Below are 20,791 nucleotides of genomic sequence, written 5' to 3'. Positions count from 1 at the left end.
GTAGTGTGAACTACTATATTTCTCCCCCTTTTTGTCAATAAAATTGGCAAAGGTACAAGAATGGCATCATAATGAAATTTCCACAAGAGACATTTCATGACCAAAAGAAAAAAATACATACCAACTTAATTTAGATGCAATCTAATAGCCGGAGCTAACAACATTCATCAAGGAGTTTTAAGATACAAGATAACCCCTATAAAATTCCACAGCCGCACTCCCCGCAAGATATTACCATTAAGCACAAGTTCAAAAGAACTCTCCCCCATTTGATATCATTCCCGAGAGAACAACAAGAGCGACCTTAATTTCGTAAGAAAAGAAGGATTTTATATTGGACACCAAAAACCATAGGAATGATTTTCTATATCCAAAGCTCAACCAAATTAACCACAAGTAAACCCAAGATTAATTCAATTGGAATACGCAACTAAATCAAACCACAAAAGTGATCAATTTAATTGAAAGTGCTCAACATAAGTAAACTCACGGAGCTACGACTAAGTCAATCACACGGAGATGAATAACTTAACCGTTCAAATACTCAACATAAGGAAAACCTTACGGAATATATGAATACATTAACCAAAGAACATGATAGTGTATCCTTTCATATACTCAACACAAAAACTTGTGGAATATATGAAAACTCAACTAGATTAATTATAAGAGAACCTATAATTAATCTAATTAGAATACAAATAACCAAACTAATCACAGAAATAATCAATTTAATTATTTTGGGCTCAACATAAAAGAACTTATGGAACCCCGACTAAGTTCATCATAGAATATGACAACCTTCACCATACATGTACTCGACATAAGAAAGAAAACTTATGGAGTACAAACTAAATAACCAAACTAGTTGATTAATTTAGTTCTTAATGCTCGACATATAGCATCTTATGGAACAACCAACATAGCCAAGGTAAATCGACTTAGTTGTAAGGTGCTCAACATAAGGCACACAATGGAGCCTTCACGGTAAAACATAATAAAATGGATCAATGAAGATCAATACTGTGGATAACATATAAGGATCTATTCTATTTTCCATCATAACGACATAATAGACTTTATCCTTGTTGAACAAAATATTTTATCCTATTTTCCATCAAATTAATGTTTACATAGGCTTAACTTTTGTATATGTCAAAAGTCCATTCGTCCTTTCATCAATAGGAATACCGATTCATGAACGACTTTACTTTTGACTGCAATATGGGACCTTCAAGTTCACGGACGTAAACAATACATATCCCATAAAAATATTGCAATATCACAAAATCATAAAGATCAATACTGCAATAAACATCATCCTTCAAATATTTTTAGAATTTAATACCAATAAACCTAAAAATAACATAAAAATATGAAAACAAAAATAGCTATGTGTAGTCACAATCATCATTATTCAAAGCACTAGTTATTCTTCCAACTAATCCAAAAAGAAGACATCCTAGGCGACAATGCCTTTGAGAAATTCAGCATCATTACCAAACTCCTTGTTGTCAACAACCGTTGGAACATAAGGTTCACGAAGATAGGAGTTTATATCAACGAACTGTCTTGGATGATTATGTCGTACCAAGGCTCTCTGAATTTCTAAGGACTTTGACACAAAAGCCTTTATTTCACGAATCTCCTTTCTTACTTCCTTCAACTCATCAAGAACATCGGAAAACTTCTGAGAGTTAGAAGGTACAACCCTGGGATTTCTTGTATTCCTTCTTTTTCTTTTCAAGGACTTAGAAACAGGAGATTTTTCTTTTTCCTTGATTGAAGATTTAACAATCATGTTGACATCCTTTCCATATGACATGATGCTTTGAGAACAGTTATAAACAACTGGATTTGTGTGATTGAATCACCTAACTCAACAAGCAATCTTATATAGGATGTCAAAAAGGAAAAAGGAATGTAGGGTTCGAAACCTATTGACAGGTTCGTATACGCCCAACTCTAAAACCCTATAAAGAGTAGAATTGTCGATAATAACCCTTTATTTTATTTGATAGACAGAAAATAACAAATCTAAGAAAAGAAGGAAAAACTTTACCGAAGCCTGAATCAGCACTCAATCTTGTCTCTTTTCGTTAGGCACATGAGACAAGATTTTCCCAACAACACAATCAAATTGTGTTGCGATGACCAACGATTTGTCCATCTTTTTCCTCAAGGGAGGAATCTTCAGACTTCTGCCTATCAAAACGATTCGACCATACTTTCTTTTCAAATGATCTTACTCTATCCCTGGAAACCAACTTCTTAGACGAAGATAAGATCCTACATACCTCGGCGGTCTTCTGAGAAAGTTTCAGCTTCCTTGCTAATAGATCTGCTTTTCGTTGAAGTTTGCTGGCGTGCCTTATTTGGTGCTTGTACTTGTAACACCTTGATAGTTCGTGTCCCTTCATCGAACAAAACGAGCACGCCAAACTTGGATAGTATTCAGGCATCTGAGATGTGCAAGCAGCTAGACATACAGTAGATCCTGAAACATTACTGACAGGGTTTCCAGTTAGAGAATCTTCCAGCTTGATTGGGTTTCCTTCTTCTACGAACCCATTGAGTTTGATATATGTATTGCTACAAGTATCAAAATCGATGTTTTCACCAAGGAGCCCTACACTTGATTTCCTATCTTCATCGGAATCATAGGTTTCAGACATTTCATCAAGTGTTACAGCTAGACCTTTGTTCCTAGTGTATTTTATACGATTTGGGAATTTGTTAGCAAAATGGCCAAAACCCTTACACTTAAAGCACTGAGGCATGTCCTCGTCATCAGCCTCGTCATCATCCCTGTTTTTAGGAGGTACGCGACCGTGAGGTTTGTCTGATGACCTAGGTTTGTCTATTGAAAATCGTTTACTTCTCTTCAACAGAAGATCCCTAAACTGTCTTGTGATCGAGGAGATCGACTTGTCAAGGTCTTCATCTGAAAAATCATTCTCAGACTGATCATCCTCAGAGACATCAACACTTTTACTCTTCGCAAGTAATTTAGTGCTCTTCTGTGCTTTAAAGGAAACATCCTTACCGACTTTGGATGTATGCTCATGGTCAAAGATCTTTAGCTTCCCAACCAAGGTGTTTCTGGAAATATTATTGAGGTTATTCCCCTCAACGATGGCATGCTTCTTAGACTCGTATTTAGATGGCAACGATTTGAGAATTTTCATCACAATGTACTTTTCAGGAATAGTCTTACCCAATGCAAAAGATGCATTAACAATTTCAGACACTTTGTGATTAAACTCATCAAATGTTTCTTCATTTGCCATACGAAGGTTCTCCCAATCGGAATTAAGGTTTTGAAGCCTAGCTTCTTTTTCACTGGAGTTTCCTTCAAATACGGTTTCTAAGATATCCCAAGCATATTTACACCTAGTGCAATTAGACACATGGTGTTGAAGACTTGGGGCAATGGCATGTATGATATCATTTAACCCTTCAGAATTCTGCTTTGCAGCAAGAATCTCGGCAACATTATATTCACCAATATTCTTGGGAACAGTTCCGTCTCCAGCTGCAACAACGGGCGCATCATAACCATTCACCACATATACCCATGATTGAAAATCACGCGATTGAAGAAAAGATCGCATAAAAATTTTCCACCATAAGTAATTGGAGTCATCCAAGACTGGTGGTACGTTAATAGAGATATCACCTTTGTCCATAGAGTCAGATCGCTACAAACACGGACTTGTTAAGTCTTAAACGTGTTTGCCTGCTCTGATACCAATTGAAAAAGCGGGGGTCTAACAACACCACCCAATATTTCGCTTAGCAATCTGTATGGACTAACTCCGAAATACTTTGATAGAGAATCAACTAGACAGTCAGACTCAATCTAGATAAAGTATCTCAAGGAGTTAATATCTCTCTCTTGATTTGATTTTTACTCAAGCTAAAAACAATAGCGAGTCTTTATCAAATACAAGGAATACTTGGACGGTACCAAAGACCAATGTCCAAGGATCAATCAATATCAATCAACAACCAAAGGTTGGATTTCCAATTGATGATCACGAACGCACAACCTGTATTATTTCAATTATATAAAATATAATGCGGAAAAGAAATAACACAGACACCAGAAATTTTGTTAACGAGGAAACCGCAAATGCAGTTAAACCCTGGGACCTAGTACAGATTGAATACACACTGTATTAAGGCGCTACAGACACTAGCCTACTGCAAACTAACTTCGGATTGGACTATAGTTGAACCCCAATCAGTCTCCCACCGATCCAAGGTACAGTTGTACTCCTGCGCCTCTGATCCCAGCAGGATACTGCACAATTGATTCCCTTAGATGATCTCACCCACAACCAAGAGTTGTTGTAACCAAAAATCACAGACTTGATAATAAACAGATCTGTCTCACACAGAAAAGTCTATAAGAGGATAAATCTGTCTCCCACAGATAAACCCTAGGTTTTGTTCCGTCTTTAGATATAAAATCAAGGTAACAAGAACCAATTGATAATCCGGTCTTATATTCCCGAAGGACAACCTAGATTAATCAATCACCTCTCTACAATCCTTCCTGACTACACAAGTGGATTGTCGAGGAATCACAAACAGTGAGACGAAGATGTTTGTGACTTCTTTATCTTGATTATCGGAGAACTCTCACGATCTCAAGTCAATCAATCGATTGCACTCGTACGATAGAAGATGCAAGATCAGATCACACAACTACGATAAAGTAGTATCGATCTGGCTTCACAATCCCAATGAAGTCTTTAAGTCGTTAACCTGATTTTAGAGAAGAAAATCAAAGGTTAATGGAGATCGACTCTAGCGGGCGCACTAGTAGCACACAGACGTGTGGGGATTAATTTTGCACAATGCTAGATGTCTCCTTTATATAGCCTTCAAATCAGGGTTTTTCCTTAGGTACAAAGCAATCCTTATTCACTATTAAATGAAAAACTGATTTAAATTCAAGCTAATATTTCTCAACCGTTAGATCGAAAACTTAGCTTGTCACACACACTTGGGTAGACGTTTACTGGGTTCGTGAAAACCATGCCCAAACGTGTACGTGTATGTCGGTTCAACATAGTAACCCAAAAGGTCAACCATATGAGCATTTCATATTAACCTTGTTCTTCTTCACCATAACTAGTTCAATTGACTCAAATGAACTATTTAAAGAGTTGTTCAATTGCTATGAGATCTTATGTAACTACACAATACACAATTGAAACAAAGATGATTCGATTCGATTGAATCGGCTCATGAACATTATAGTCACGGTTTGCATAAAGCATTCCTTAGTAATTTAATGTTTCATGTTCAGAGCACATCTTTAGATCATAACCTCTTAAGTTCACAAACAAGTTCGCGGACTTAAGTTAATCGGTTGAGTTTTCCAAACTCAGCAGAAATTCTCGGGATGAGAACTTCCGCCAATTAGCGGACTGAGTTCGCGGACTTAGCACACAAACGAGTTTTGGAAAATCCCAGCAGAAATTCTCGGTCGAGAACTTCCGTCAGTTCGCGGACTTGGTAAGCCAATTCCACAATCCTCCCGATTTCTCTTGATCAACAAAGTTCGAAAACTTCGGTTCAAGGAATACATGGTTATGTAATCTAAACTCACATTTCAGAGGACGCTGTGTAGCCGTTATTCACAGACCGATTCACGTCAGAGCAATTCTCAAAGTGATTGAAACTTTCATGACTTTCGTCACTAGGTGAAGATAAACTTGATCAAAGCGAAACGCTTTACCAACACACGATTTCGAGATAAAAGATAAGGAATGAATGCTCAACTCGAAATGTCAAATGTGTATGATCTAGTCTGTATATCACACGAATTTTGTCTCATAAGAAGTAGGAGATAGAGGAGATAGACTTTTGAGTGATAGATAAGTTCAAGTCTCCACATACCTTTTTGTTGATGAAGTTCCACGGTTCCTTGTATAGATCTTCGTCGTTGTATGATGAATTGCCATGAAGTCCGTGAGCACAACTACACTTTTCTATCCTAGTCCGAGACTTAGCTATGTAGGCTAGAAATCAAGACTTATAGTTTTGATCACTAACATTGACAAACATGCTTGAGATAGCAACGCATGCGAGGTTGACCGAGCTTTGCCCTAATACTAGTCAAATCATACTGAGGGTCAAGGTCTTAAAGGACAACAGTGCATTTAATTAAAATCAGAAGAGATACGATACAGATGTAGACAAAGGTACATCATATCATAAACTCAGATGAAGAGCGATATGTGATGCTACCCGAATAAGGAACAAATACGATGAGATCTGAAGAAGGAGGAGGACGATATGCTTCGACGGGGAGTAGTAAGGAGCCAGTCCGAAGAATGGAGAGATGTACCACATCGTCATAAGCCCAGAAGCACCTTATCATATCTTTAAAAGTTTACTTTGCTTATAAATACCAGTCCATGTACAAGGAAATAAACATGTAATCTTGAATGGTAATGCTCCAAAGAAAGTTAGAGAGAACTAAAAGTTTGAGAGATATTTGTAATTCTAAAAAGGGTAAGACCTTCAATAATAAAAGATAGCTTTCTTCACCGTGGATGTAGGTCTACAATGCCGAACCACGTTACATGATTGTGTTCTTATTTACTTCATGTTCTTTACATATTGTATTTACTTTGAATCTTTATGTTTATTAGTCGTTAGATCTTCATGGGTGTGGTATGCAAGAATTATGCAATTACATTTTGGTGCTAGAAACAAGGAGGTACAAAGATTTTTTCTATCTCCCTTAAAAAGTTTTTCAAAACCCTAAATGAAAGTTATTTATTTTCTTGTTGATTTCTCTAAAAATGTGGTGAGATGATCTAGGACACAACAAGATCTATTCGATTTCACAGCTTCAAAGTCCTGTAGATCCTTCAAAAGTGTTAAATCTAAAGCAATATCAGTTGTTCTTCTCGATTTAAGCATTTTTAAGTTGTTTTATCATATTCCTATAAAGATGCTCACGAGAGTTGATGGTTAGAACATCAGAGATGTCACTGATTTCTTGCAAAAGTTCATGAAACCTCCTCTATGATTGAGTTGGGAAGATATCTGACTAAGTAGACTTCGTAGTATAAAGACATACTACGACAGTTGAAAAGTGCTAAGGTTGCAAGCCTTTTGGGGTATTTTCGCCTCTTAAAACTCATAACAACCCAAAATCTCTTGTAGAAACTCAGATCTAAAAAAGGAAGAAAGGTTAAAGTGTATATCATCAATCATAAAATTGTTGAAAATCAAAATCAGTAGGCGTTGAGGAACACTTCAAAAAAGGGAAAAGGTGCTCACTCGCCAAAACTGTTTTTTAACCATTAAAGGTATGATGTGCAGGAGGAGGTAGTTTAATCTAAAACAGAGAAAAAGAAAACCCCTTTTCCTGACACTAAAACTTTTCCCAGTTGGGGAATGTTTTTAACATCATATTCAAGTATTTACAAAACTCACTGTCAAGTCTTTCTGAGCTTAAGATCGTACAATACAGTCTGAAACTCTGACTTAGAAACTGCACATGACATGCAAATCCAGGGTCCCACTTTTTAGAAAGAAAATAAAAATGAGTATTATTGCATCTCTCACAGGAAAGACGATGGTGGCGAGACGAACTGCTCGCACGAACCATAGAGAAACTGACGGTATGCCGTCCGAAGAACTAGACACGATGAAGCTAGGAGAGGATCTGCCAAAAAACCTCTGTCATGGAGATGGAAATCCCGATAACCAATATCGTGAAAGACTAACAGATAATTCTGATTCTGAAGAAAAAGGTGCCTCATCCGAGGACCATGAGGATATTCATTTGACTCAAAATGGAGGACTAATGAACCCAGTAGTTAATACCATGGTGTGAAAGGAGGACTCCTCTATCCGTGATAATAACACCGCCGCCCGAGCTCAAATCTATCATGAAATCTCAAAAGGTGCAATAAGAGAGAACGAAAAAGTTAGAACGACAGAACAAGAAGTTGGAAAAGAAAAACAGAAGGTTGAAACGTCAGGCAAAACACAAAAAGGTGTTATCTGCCATCCGAAGGAGAATTTCGAAGAGGAAAATCCTCTAGAGAAGCTTGCAGACGATGAATACTTCATTCTGCTTGATACCTCGAACGAAGCTACCGAGGATCAATTTCCACGAAGGAGAAAGGAGGTCCGAGATGAAGCGAGAAGCTACTCGGAGGAGTCATTCGAAATTAACCCCAGACATAAACGTGTAGAAAACCAGAAGAAGAACGAAGTTCGAAACCCTGCCTAGTCCGACAGGACATCAGGAGGAAACTCTAGACGAAAGGTGACATCGAGGAGGGAGAGAGTTCAACCAACTAAGTATGTATCGCTCGACGAACAATCTGACGAGGACTCGGGATAGTCAAGATATCGTTGCCAGGAGATTTTCATCCCATCCGAGCAGGACTCTCATAGGAAAAATGAGGGACATCGACGATACATTGCAATTAAGGTTAAACCAGTTTGAACTGATGTACAAAGAAGCAACCCAGAATAAACGAGGCTAGAAATTAGCAGAAGTTATGCAGGAGGAAGGACAGTTTCCCATGGTGGTAAGCCTATTAGCTTAATCATTTCCAAGGAAATGCTCTCTCTCAAATTTCACAACAATCTTTAGTGGAACTGGCGATGCGATTGAGCATCTACGATCGTATCGAATGACATTAACACAATTGACCCAATATGACGTCGTGATGTGTAAGTTCTTTCCAGCAAGTCTGAAAAAAGAGTCCCTGATGTGATTCAATAACCTCCTGAAGGATTCGCTGCAATCCTTTGATTTCATCTATCTGAATTTTTTTGAAAGCCTACATGCATAGCACACGAGTCAAACTAGGAATTGACATGTTATTCCAACTAAGTAGAGGACCATACGAGTCCTTACGATCACTAGCCAACGATGGAGGGAACTCTAAGCTGATATCAAAAGGGTCCCCGAGGCCTATGCGATCTTAGGATTTAAAAATAACCCGTGAAAGACTGACCCCATATTTGTAAGGATATACAAAACAATGCCACCTTTCCTAGGGAAGTTGAGAGAAATCCAGGAGGACTACATGGCGCTCGAAGAAATCCAACATGAGACATACGATAAGTTAGTCCGAGGAAACAGTAGATGAGCTAATGTTGTAGAATCTCAGACCTCGCAGGTACAGACCCGAAGACCTGAAAGAGTTCATAGTGAAAGGGCGTGACCATAACCAACAAAAGAAGGGAATATTTGTAGACCCAGTCTTCACAAAGCTAAATGCTCCCATCTCTGAAATCTTTAAGAAGATTGAAGGGAAATGTAAAATCATTTTCAGGCTACCTCGCAATAAAGTTCATTCCAGGCTACTTGGTTGGCATCATCTTCAGACCATCTATATTAAACAGTATGACATTATGCACAACAATAACAATAAAACTTAAGCTTTGAAAATGAGAGCTTAGTGTTTGAGAACCAGAGAAAAATAATTACCTTGGAAGGTCATAATTGATAAGCAAAGACACCTATAAAAGCTCAAGTGGTAGGAATTATGTGAACCAATTCTGTACTGCAAAAGAAATTGGTTAACAAAAATATCCATAACTCCAAGTATCCATATCATATAATAAGAAATTAGGCATTGCATAAAAATCAGTATCTGCCTATTTGGCGCAAATCAACATTCATTATCATCACTTACGCTACCAGTTTTACAGGAAATTCTACCTGTTATTGAAGAGTACGATTCATAACCAACGTTTCCATCAATTGGGGAACCTTAAAACTTCAGGGTGTGTTTCTGATATAAATCCCCAACTGAACCTCTGTTTGTTCCACAATACATCAAAAATGAAATGAATCAAACACGTAATTTGAAAACATCAGTTTTAGAGATTAAAGATTTACCCGTAAATAAAGTTTGATCATCTTTGTAACACCAACATTATCTAGGTATATCCATGGTTATATAGTGTCATTTTTTTTTGTCTTCATTAGTAAGGCTTTTAATTGGGCGTCCAAAATCCCTCTGTAAAAATCAATTAATCAAATGGCCTTTAAACATTTCTCTCAAACACCAAATTCATGGAATCAGGTAAGTTTTGCTAACAAACTTCAATCACAAAAAGACGTTATGAGTGTAGAAAATAAAAAAAATTCAAACCTACGTATAAAATCAATTGTTACTTACTTGCGTGGTGCAAATCAAATAAAACCCGTGTATGAGAATCCCTGTGCTAATAAAAAGGAAAATCAAATCAAATCACTTGAAAAAAAACCATTCAAAATCAAAAGATAAATAATCAATCAAAATAAAAAATAAAAACCATAACTCAAGATAACCCAAATGAGTCGTACATGGGATGATGAATCAGTATGAAATAAGAATGAGTGATGCCTGGGAAAATATATCTTGATGTCAGAAAAGATTTGATCGCTCTGAAGAGTAACGCGTTTGATAAATTGATTGCTTCGAAGAGTAACGCCTTTTACATGAATGAAAAAATCATCAGCCGGACATTTCAAGGATAAGAGAAATGATGTAATAGTGGATCTCAGTCGTTATTTATCCCCCCAAACTACAGACTACCGTTCATTTTTTTTATAGAAGAAAACATAATGGGAAACACATAGTAATGGCTTGATATGTACCTTCTTTTATGAGTCAAAAATATGGATCACCCTCCGTATCCATAACACATATAAGTTGCTCCATCCGGAGCATCCATTATGTGTCCGAACTGTAGATCTTCATCCATATGAAAAACACCATTGTCCCTTATAATATAGATTTGTAATTGAATTTATTAGAAAATTATAATTAGTTATAGTTATATCACTTATGTAAACTGTTACATGTAATCAGTCTTAATTAATTTTTTTAGCAAGTAAATTGAAACTAAATCTAATTTTACATCTAATTAAAATTTAAAACAACTAAATCAATATCTTGCTCGAGTAGTATAGGGTACTTTTCAATATCTCATACATGTTATCGAAAAATATTTTAAGATTGCGTAATGAGCTTCATAAGAAAACATTATTCATTTCCATCCCCGTCATTCCTCTCGGCCTCTAATACAACTTCAGCATTGGTTTTACCTCTAAGTCGATATCGACTGACAACCCGAACTAAAGCTCTAGATTCTTTCACATGTTGTTTTATAGTTTCAAATCGACAAAACAACTCACCTGCATTGCGGTTATTGAGATTATCAAGCGGTGTCATTGCAGAAGTTTTCGTAAGTTCTATGTCAATCACTTATGCTCACAAAACAATTTTGACGTTGTTCAATACCCCTAGCCGGATAACATACCACAAAGTTTCCACATAGAGATAGATCTTCATCTACGATAAACTTTGCAGTATTAATATACGGTTGAGTCATTACTCAGAAAATTTATGGGCATAGAGTTAGAGTACTGGAGTTGAGTTTATAAGGAGCGGAATGAGAGTCGTTGGATGAGACTAGTCGTTGTACACTCAAACAAAGCCGCCCGTCTCAGTGTGAGACGAGACTCGTCTCCGTTTGAGCCGTGCATCAGTGACCGACCGACCCAAGTTGATGCGTCTCAACCTGAGATGCGATGAACAAACACTTTTATTTGGGGGTTTTCCATCCATTTTTGAGGGTTTTCCCGTCCATTATAGGTATAAAATGAACAAACCCGCTTGTTTGGCAGTCCCATTAGACTTGCTCTTTGATAATGAGTTTGAAGCTCATATTGCTGATTTTGGATTGGCAGAACGTATTAATGCATGACATTCACATGTATTTTCATGTACAGTCTAACCTCGATAAATGAAGGTTCGACAAATGAATAACCTCGCCAATGAATAATTTTTGTCGGTCCCAACTTGGGAAAAGGAGATAAGAGAATAACCTTGTTAAACACATTAGTGAATTAAAAGAATTGAGTCCTTAAAGGACCTATGTAGATATATAAATGAAACAATCACTAAATTTCATCACTAAATGAATAACCTCGCCAACGAATAATTTTTTTCGGTCCCAACTTGGGCAAAGGAGGCAGGAGAATATCCTTGTTAAAGGAATTAGTGAATTAAAATAATTGAGTCCTTAAAGGCCATACGTAGATATAAAGAATTGAGTCCTTAAAGGCCCTATATAGATATAAACGAATAATCACTAAATCTGCTTCTGTTGTCCCTTACTGCACACTGTATACTGCATTTCAATCTTTGTCATTGAACAATTCAATTTCCTTTCTCCCTTTTCTTCCATTCTGTCTAAGTATTCTTACTTGCCTTTAGTCTCCTCTGCTGTTTGCAATAATGAGGTTACTCTCCTGGAATGTCCAGGGTATTCGTAACCCTCTGACTAAAGACCATTTTGATTATCTCTGTCAATATTACAAACCTAATATAGTCTTCTTAGCCGATACAAAATCCCATTTGTCTCGGATGGACTTGCTTCTAAAAAACTCTCATTTCCATGACTGGTTTATTGTGCCTTCCATGGGAATAGCGAAAGGACTAGCAATTGCGTGACACAGTAATATAGAAATGAGATTAATATCTTCAAAGATTAATGTGTGCCATTTCGAATTAAAAATAGGAGAATTAGAAGCATTGGTTACTTGTGTTTATGGATCTATTGATACTAAGGATAAAATAGAACAGTGTGAAAATGCGGGGGTCTAACAACCTCACCCAATATTTCGATTAGCAGTTTGTATGGACTAACTCTAATATACTTTTAAGAGAATCAATTAGACAGTCAGACTCAATCTTAATAAAAAGTATATCAAGGAGTTAATATCTCTATATCTTGATTTAAATCTTACTCAAGCAATCTGCGAGTCTCGATTAAATACAAGAGAGATAAACTTGGATGGTACCAATGACCAATATCCAAGGATCAATCAATATCCAATCAACAACCAAAGGTTGGATTTCACTATTGATCGATACAATGCACAACCTGTGATATTTCAATTATATAACAAAATATAATGCGGAATAGAAATAACACAGACACCAGAAATTTTGTTAACGAGGAAACCGCAAATGCAGAAAAATCCCGGGACCTAGTCCAGATTGAACACCACACTGTATTAAGCCGCTACAGACAATATCCTACTACAAACTAACTTCGGTCTGGACTGTAGTTGAACACTAATCAATCTCACACTGATTCAAGGTACAGTTGCGCTCCTTACGTCTATGATCCCAGCAGGATACTACGCACTTGATTCCCTTAGCTGATCTCACCCACAACCAAGAGTTGCTACGACCCAAAGTCGAAGACTTTAATAAAAAAATCTGTATCACACAGAAAAGTCTACAAGGATAGATAAATCTGTCTCACACAGATAAACCTAAAAGTTTTGTTCTGTCTTTTGATAAAAATCAAGGTGAACAAGAACCAATTGATAAATCAGACTTATATTCCCGAAGAATAGCCTAGTATTATCAATCACCTCACAATAATCTAAATCGTATGGTAGAGAAACTAGATATTGCGGAACAAACGATGAGATGAAGATGTTTGTGATTTCTTTTTATCTTGCCATATCGGAGATATAATCTCAAGTCAATTTATTCAATTGAACTCGGACAATAGAAAATGGCAAGATCATATCGCTTAACTACAAGAGAAGTAGTTTCGTCTGGCTTCACAATCCCAATGAAGTCTTTCAGTCGTTAATCGACAGGGTGTCGAGAAGAAACCTACGATTAAAGGAGAATCGACTCTAGCAAACCAACTAGTATCATACAGGAGGTGTGGGGATTAGTTTTGCATAGTTGCTAGAAGTCTCCTTATATAGTTTTCAAATTAGGGTTTGAAATCTAAGTTACCTTGGTAACAAAGCAATTAATAATCACCGTTAGATGAAAAACCTGATTTATCCAAGATAATATCTTTCAACCGTTAGATCGAAACTTAACTTGTCACACATAAATGGAATGTATTCATTTAGGTTTGAGTAACCGTACCTAAACGTGTACATTGGTTGGTTCACAAATGGTTGACCAGTGGTTATCCATATGAGTGCTTTCATATTAACCGTATTCATCTTTCTCATAACTAGTTCAAATGACTCATAAGAACTAGTTCAAGAGTTGTTCAATAGCTTAGGTCTTTATACATAGACACAATTGAAACAAAATCGGTTTGATTCATTTGAATCAATTCATGAATAATATACCCATGGTTTGCAAAGATTGCATTCCTTATAATTTATTGTTTTAAGTACATGAACTACTGATTTGAGAAATAACTAGCTTGGGTATGCGTACAGGTATGCGTACCTTAGCTACCAGATTTTTGAGTTGGTTTTAGTTTCCAAACTCAGCAGACTTTTTCAGGTGAAAAAGTTCCGCCAGTACGCGTACCTAATGTGACTGGTTTTTGAGTTCGTAAACTTCAAACTCAACAGAATTTCACGGACGTGAATTTCCACCAGTACGCGTACGGGTACGCGCACCCAACCTGTCTCCTTCACCAATACCGCATGCACACATATGCACGCACTAGGTTTCCTGCACATGGATTTATACACTAATTTGCGAACACACTATATGCTTACATCCATATGTGGTTACATATTCTCAACTCTACATTTCAATCATTGAAACATTCTTCTATAATGTTATAACAATCGTTAGACATAAAGAATCGACTATCGTCATCAAAGCTATTTTCAAGATTGAACGTCATCATGAATTTCGTCATGGGTAAAGATGAAGATGGTTAAATCAAAAGCTTACCAACACGTATTTCGAGAAAAATATAGGTGAGTAAACTCGGCTCGAAATAACAAATATGTATGTATGAAAACTATCATACTTATACGACTTTTGTCTCAAGAGTAGGAGATAGATTAGATAGACTTTTGAGTGACAAGATGAGTTCAAGTCTCCACATACCTTTTGGTCAGATGAAGTTCCACTGGTTCCTTGAGTAGTTCTTCGTCTTTGCAAGATAATCGCCATGGATTCTGGATCTCAACTATTCCTAACTATCCTAGACCGAGACTTAGTCATAAGTATACTAGAAATCAATACATATAGTGTTGATAACTAATATTGACAAACATGCTTGAGATAGCAACGCATGCGAGTTCGACCAGTCTCCCCCTTTGTCAATTTTAGTGACAAAACTATCAAAACATATGGACTACAAAATAAATAAAACTTTGTACCTTCTCGTCCACATGCTTGATCTCCTTGGTGCTTCAACGTTACTTGAAAACTTCGTCTTTTCCAAGTACTCCCATGATTCCATAGATGTTCAATTCAGCATCATAGTTGTTGAAGTTCGGTAGCCATAACAATGAGAAAAAAAAATCTCTCGATCATAGTTATACAGTGTCATAGTATTATTACACAACATCAAAGTTCTCATATCACAACTTCGACAACAATACTATGGTGCTATGTATCAATCCCCTTTAGTCAATACTTTCGTCTCAACATGAAAACTACTCCCCCTTATATAATGACTCGTAAAGCACGTAAATCATATGTATTTGTAGTGTGAACTACACATTAATTCTCCCCCTTTTTGTCAATAAAATTGGCAAAGGTACGAAAACGGGATCCTAATGAAATTTCCACGAAGTCGCTTCAAGACCAAAGAAAATTTCATATCAACTTGTTTAGATGCAATCATAAAGCCTAGGCTAAATGCATTCATCAAGGAGTTTATAAAGATACAAGATAACCCCTAAATAATTCCACAGCCGCACTCCCCACAAAGATATGGAAATTAAGCGCAAGTTCAAAAGAACTCTCCCCCATTTAATGTCATTCCCAAGAGAACAACAAGAGCGACCTTACTTTTACAAGAAAATAAGGATTTTATTGGATCACTAAGATACTTAGAAGATACATCTACTAGAAACAAATGTGGAAAAAAACTTTACACCGCAAGAAGTTTCAAACTCAATTACCCAAAAGATTGAGATAAGCACAGGGGAAAGAGTTATGAATGACTAATGGACCAGAACAACACCAATAGACTGCCGTAAGTTTTGAAACGTAGCAGTATCTAATGGTTTGGTGAGAATATCATCCAATTGTTATCCTGAGGGCACAAATTCCATAGAAATGATACCATTCTCATAAAGATCTCGAATAAAATGATACCTTATGTCTATGTGCTTAGTCCTTGAGTGTTCAACTAGATTTTCCGTTATGCGAATTGCACTAGTATTGTCGCATAAGATTCTCATCACTCCAATGTTGATTCCATAGTCAACAAGCATATGTTTCATCCATAGAAGTTGAGTACAACATGAGCCTGCAGCAATGTATTCTACTTCACATGTTGAGAGGGATTGTGAATTTTGTTTCTTGCTATGCCAAGCCACAAGATTCATTCCTACGTAGTAGAAACCCCCTGAAGTACTCTTTCTATCTTCCACACAGCCTTCCCAATCAGCATCTGAATAGGCAGTAAGATCTTTGTTAGTATAAAAAGTATAAGATAGACCATACCCTGCAGTGTGATTAATGTAGCGTATAATCCTTTTTGCAGCTGCAAGATGAGATTCCTTCGGATTTGCCTGAAACCTAGCACAACAACCAACACTAAAAGCAATATCAAGTCGAGTAGCTATAAGATATAGAAGGCTTCCAATGATAGATCGATAGAGTTTTTGATCCACATTTACTCCTTTATCATCTCGATGTAGTTTACCAGTGGTAGGCATAGGAGTTAGTTTAGGAGTGGACTTATCGAGGCCAAATCTTGAGACGAGATCTTTAGCATATTTCTCTTGATATAAGTAGATTCCATCCTTGTGTTGTTGAATTTGTAAACCCAAAATGAATTTTAATTCACTAACATTGCTCACTTCAAACTCCTTTCCAAGGGAAACTTGAAATTCTTGTGCAAGTTTCTCTGATGTTGATCCATAGATGATATCATCTACATAAACATGAGCAATAACAACATATTTTCCACTCCACTTGGTAACCAGTGTTTTATCAGCTCCCCCTCTCGAAAACCTTTCCCAAGAAGAGATGAGGTCAGTTTTCCGAACCAGGCACGAGGTGCTTGTTTCAACCCATACAACGCCTTATTGAGTTTAAGGACGTGATCTGGGAAGTCAGGATTTTCAAATCCCTTAGGTTGAGATACATAGACTTCTTCCTTTAAGGTACCATTTAAAAAAGCGGATTTGATGTCCATTTGAAATAGATTTACCTTAAGAAAACAAGCATGATCTAATAATAATCTGATGGACTCAAGGCGTGCCACATGAGCAAAGGTCTCGTCAAAGTAGATTCCTTCGATTTGTGAGTATCTTTGAACGACAAGTATTGCTTTGTTTCTGACAATGGTGCCAAATTCATCAGACTTGTTCTTAAATATCCATTTGGTGCCCACAATATTGATATTTGGAGGACAAGGTACAAGCTTCCATACATCTTGTCTTTGAAATTGATTAAGCTCTTCATGCATTGCATTTACCTATAAGGGATCGCTAAGAGCTTCATCAATATTCCTTGGTTCTACTTGAGAGATATAACAGCCAAAATTGCACAAATTTTGAAGTTGTCCTCTAGTCTTTGTAGTAGAATCTCTTCCTCCAATGATACTGTTCGGATCATGGTCTCTTTGAACCCAGATGTGTCGTGGGGGGACACGTTCTTGTTCAACGGGTACAGTCTGATCAGTATTTTTCTCCTCGTCACTCGAAAGATCAAGATTAGTAACAGTAGGTGTAACTTCAACTGAATCCGGAACTTCTTTGACTTTCTCAATTGTCTCAGTTGGAGGCAATTCCATAGGAGAAAAATCATGATGAAAGTCATTAATATCATCAATGATGACATTTGCAGATTCCATCATTACTTGGGTTCTGTGATTAAACACTCGAAAACCACGACTATCAGATGCATACCCCAAAAAGATACCTTCATCACTTTCAGTATCGAATTTTCCTCTTTGTTCCCGATCTTTTAGGATGTAGAACTTACTTCCGAACACTCTAAGATAGTGTAAGTTGGGTTTCCTACCATACCACAACTCATATGTAGTATTCAGGGTTTTTGACCGTAGGTAGACACGGTTGATCAAGTAACATGTTGTGAAAACAACTTCTCCCCAAAACCTTAGAGGTAGGTTTTTGTTATGGAGCATGACCCTGTCCAATTACTGAATATTCCTATTCTTTCTTTCAGCAACTCCATTAGCTTGAGGAGTAATGAGTGGTGAGTATTGTTGAATAATCCCCAGTTTATCACAGAATTCAAATACTTTGGTGTCTTTGAATTCAGTGCCACGGTCACTTCTAATTTTCTTTAGTTTGCGACCTTGTTCATTCTGGATTCTATTAACAATAATCTTAAACTCACCAAGGGTTTCATTCTTATGAGCAAGAAATGCTACCCAAGTGAATCTGGTGTAGTCATCTACCATAACTAAAGAATACTTCTTTCCTCCAATAGTAGATTGTTGGATTGGTCCAAAGAGATCCATATGAATGAAATCAAGTGGGGCTTTAGTGAGAATGTCTCGAGATGACTTATGGTGAACTTTCATTTGTTTACCCTTTTGACAGGCACCACATACACCATCAATATTTGCATTGATTTTGGGAATATGCCTCTAACAAGTTCTTTGTTAATGATCTTAGTTAAGAGACGATAATTGATGTGACCTAAACGCTCATGCCAAAGATGTGTAGATTCCACCTTAGTCAAATTGCAACAACTAATAAACTGAGTATCGAGGAGATAAAAGTTGTTTTTACCACGAGTTCCTTGAAAAATTACTTTTCCAGTTTTGTCTACAATGTCACATCCATTTGCATTGAAGACAACTCTATGGCCTTTGTCACAAATTTGACTGATAGAAAGAAGATTTGCAGTCATACCTTTGACATACACTACATCATGGATTTCTGGAACACCGGGAATCTTGATTGTACCCTTCTTTCTAATGTAGCAACAACTCCCATCTCCGAACGTAACTGGTCCTCCTCCAAAATCGCTTATGGAAACAAACCACGAAAGATCACCAGTCATATGTCAGCTACAACCACTATCGAGAAACCATTGAAAAGGCGATGTTGATTTTACACAAAATTGGTTAAAAAGACCAAAATCAACAATTCCTGGGTGAAATGGACAGTTAGATATTGATACTGTTTAAATGGACAAAAATGTAAAAATAGGCAGGATGTAACCAGTTTCATCGTGCCCATTTTCAAATATTTTTTCTTATTTTTAATTTACACAGGATGTATCCAGTTTCATCCTTGCTATTTTTTAAATTTAAGCAAGGATGAAACTTACTATTTTTTTTTGGGCCATTTCACCCAAACTATTTTTTACTCGTCCATTTGAACCGTGATTTAAAAATATTTGGACAAATGACCCATTTTTCGTTGATTTTAAAGCAAAAGCTCCCATACTAACACTACTTTTCTGTTTAGAATTTCTTGTTAGCGTTGTACACCTTTTCAGATAAGTAAACAGTTGTTCAGCTTTCTTGTGAAGATTGCTCGCAACTTTTATAATTTTATGAAAACATGTACATGTATGTTGAGAAAGATTGTGAGACTCACAAAACATACAAGGGTTAACATCAATAATATTATTTAAGAAGTTCTTCCTTCTGTCAAGTTTTTCAAAGCATATACTTTGTTTAACACTTGACTTCAAATCCTTATGCTTTGCAATTTCTGCAGCAAGATCACGGTTGATCCGGATTTGTTCATCCAAATTCCTTTGGATAATGACAAGGTTTTTAGAACATTCTCTAAGACTATGATGAATTCCTGGTGAAGCGTTTATAGAGACTTTACTGTCCATCTAGTCAGATCGCATATGAACACAGACTGATAAGGTCTTTAACGTATTTGCCTACTCTGATACCAATTGAAAATTCGAGGGTCTAACAACTTCACCCAATATTTCGATTAGCAATCTGTATGGACTAACTCTAATATACTTTTAAGAGAATCAATTAGACAGTCATATTCAATCTTAATAAAAAGTATATCAAGGAGTTAATATCTCTATCTCTTGATTTCAAACTTTCTCAAGCAATCTGCGAGTCTCGATTAAATATAAAAGAGATAAACTTGGATGGTACCAAAGACCAATATCCAAGGATCAATCAATATCCAATCAACAACCAAAGGTTGGATTTCACTATTGATCGATACAACGCACAACCTGTGATATTTCAATTATATAACAAAATATTATGCGGAATAGAAATAACACAGACACCAGAAATTTTGTTAACGAGGAAACCGCAAATGCAGAAAAACCCCGGGACCTAGTCCAAATTGAGCACCACACTGTATTAAGCCGCTACAGACACTAGCCTACTACAAACTAACTTCGGTCTGGACAGTAGTTGAACCCTAATCAATCTCACACTGATTCAAGGTACAGTTGCGCTCCTTACGTCTCTGATCCCAGCAGGATACTACGCACTTGATTCCCTTAGCTGATCTCACCCACAACCAAGAGTTGCTACGACCCAAAGTCGAAGACTTTAATAAACAAATTTGTATCACACAGAAAAGTCTACAAGGATAGATAAATCTGTCTTCCACAGATAAACCTAAAAATTTTGTTCTGTCTTTTGATTAAAATCAAGGTGAACAAGAACCAATTGATAAACCACACTTATATTCCCGAAGAACATCCTAGTATTATCAATCACCTCACAACAATCTTAATCGACTAGTGAAACAAGATATTGTGGAATCACAAACGATGAGACGAAGGTGTTTGTGATTACTTTTTTATCTTGCCTATCGGAGATATAAATCTCAAGCCAATCTTACGATTGCACTTAATCACGATAG

General features: G+C 36.7%; 1 long non-coding RNA gene across 7 annotated transcripts; it reads right to left on the bottom strand.

Annotated features, from left to right (window-relative positions):
* Nucleotides 1-6,055: 6,055 nt before the first annotated feature.
* Nucleotides 6,056-10,556, bottom strand: LOC113283395. Of its 7 annotated transcripts, none has more exons than XR_003327450.1 (7): nt 10,346-10,556; nt 10,179-10,219; nt 9,896-10,016; nt 9,716-9,813; nt 9,482-9,557; nt 9,332-9,383; nt 6,056-9,186 (listed from the first exon to the last, which is right to left on the bottom strand). It is a non-coding gene; the product is annotated as an uncharacterized LOC113283395 (long non-coding RNA). The 7 variants fall into 7 exon arrangements; XR_003327453.1 differs by having other exon boundaries at nt 9,482-9,552; XR_003327455.1 differs by having other exon boundaries at nt 6,056-9,383; nt 9,482-9,552; nt 10,156-10,224.
* Nucleotides 10,557-20,791: the final 10,235 nt, after the last annotated feature.

This window comes from Papaver somniferum, chromosome 1 (assembly GCF_003573695.1).
Source record: "Papaver somniferum cultivar HN1 chromosome 1, ASM357369v1, whole genome shotgun sequence".
Lineage (NCBI taxonomy): Eukaryota > Viridiplantae > Streptophyta > Magnoliopsida > Ranunculales > Papaveraceae > Papaver > Papaver somniferum.
Note: the sequence above shows the minus strand (reverse complement) of the source record. Positions and strands in the feature narration are given on the sequence as shown.